Genomic DNA, 1,757 nt, shown 5'->3' with positions numbered 1-1,757 from the left:
AAAATCATCCTGGAAAAGGACAAAAATTTTGTCTGAGTCCACCTTCTAACCCAGATTCTTTGTGACTCCAGAAAGCTGGGTGGATCTACTCAGATGTTTGGTAAGGGAAAGGGATGAGAGAATCTTTGGCTCAATGGGGCCAGAGCCTGGCCATCCATTGACCAAGAAAGTCTCAAGGCTGGCCTGGGAGGTTTGTGGGAAGATCTCTGAGTCAACAGTACTCTATGGGGAGGATGGTACTATAATGGCCTGTGTGTGGAAGAGAGAATGAACAAAAGTTAGAGAGAATTAAGAACTGAAGTACCTACTTCTTATAGACCTGGGCATGAAGGTGAAATAACCCTTCTGAACTGTGGCTGGGAGAGACCCGAGGCCCGTTCTTTCTTTGGGGGCACATTTGACAGGCCTGACTGTAGCTGATGGCCTCAAAGTCTCCCAGATGGCCCCATAGGACTCTCCAGGAAGCCTGACTGTCTCCTCCAGATGTGTCAGAGACTGGCATAGTCCTGGCTGGGCCCAGGTAGGGTCTGGGGTTCCCCAGTTAGATGCAGTTCATGGAGTTCTCAAGGGAATCCGGGGATGCAGCAAGGGAGCCCCAAACCTGTGACAAGAGTGCCTTTGATAAGGAGGCTGCAGCTTAGGGCAGGTCCTGGTTCTCTGTGGCCTCCAGCCTGTCTGTATTGTGTTCCCAGGTGAAGTGGAAATGGGTCACCCGAGGATTCAAAGCTGTGATGTTTCCTTGGCACTGAGAGAAGTCTGACTCTGGGGGCAGGTTCTCCCGCAGCTCTGATTGGTTACTCATTGTTGATGTAGTAACCTAAGCAGATGAACTTCTGTCTATAGTGGGTGCATAGCCACATCAATGGCATCATTCTCAGGGGTGAGGGATGGATTGAGGGCATCGACCAGAATGACAAACATGTGTCTCCTCACTGGAGTAGGGCCAACCAGCACCAGTCCAGGGTTTGGTCAAACTCCTCATTCTCAGCTGAGCCAACATAAATGTTGCCTGCCAAAGCCTCATAGCACTAGAAGCTGATCTCGAAATGGAATGGGCTGTTGAAAGGGCTTGGATTCTCCAGCATCATCATGTTCAGCACTGACACCATGGCCGTCGTCTCACTGGCTGCATGCTGAAAAATGGTCTTTTGAATATTCTAAAGTGGTATCTCTGGAAATCAGATTCCCTGCCATCTTTACTCCAGATTTTGTTGTTTTACTAATTGTTGAAGACTATAGTAGTCCATTTGTTTGGTGACTTTTCCAAACTATTTTTTGATGGTATGCCTTTTTGTATGTGGTCACTAAATTCTGTTTAGCTTGTGTTCAGTTAATTTTTTGATTAGAGAATTCCTTGAATGCCAGGAATAAGAGAGAGAGAGAGAGAGAGAGAGGGAAAGAGAGAAAGCGAGAGAGAGAGAGAGAGAGAGAGAGAGGAAGAGAGAGAGAGAGAACCAAACACCAGGCTTGTGCTAACCATAGGTATAAACTCAAGGTGAGATTTTGGGGTCTTTCCATGTCTTTTATGAGTATATGTCTTGCCCTGGGCATGCATATACAGCTTTTTAAAATCTACTATATATACATGTGTGCTTTTGAATGTTTTCATTTCCAAAAAAAATTTCTCCAAGCTTTCCCTTCAGGGCTTTATACAATCAGATATTTTAAACCATAACCTTTTGCCCTAGGCACCTGCAGATTGCAGTTTACCTTTTAGTGTTTTTCTGTAATTCTTAAGACTTTTCTATTCTAAGTTC

At 45.4% G+C, this 1,757-nt stretch overlaps 1 pseudogene; it reads right to left on the bottom strand.

Annotated features, from left to right (window-relative positions):
• Positions 1–541: 541 nt before the first annotated feature.
• Positions 542–1,109, bottom strand: LOC118632105 (annotated as a pseudogene).
• Positions 1,110–1,757: the final 648 nt, after the last annotated feature.

This window comes from Molossus molossus, unplaced genomic scaffold (assembly GCF_014108415.1).
Source record: "Molossus molossus isolate mMolMol1 unplaced genomic scaffold, mMolMol1.p scaffold_m16_p_17, whole genome shotgun sequence".
In the NCBI taxonomy this organism is placed as follows: Eukaryota; Metazoa; Chordata; class Mammalia; order Chiroptera; family Molossidae; genus Molossus; species Molossus molossus.
This window is presented reverse-complemented; position numbering and strand designations above follow the sequence as displayed.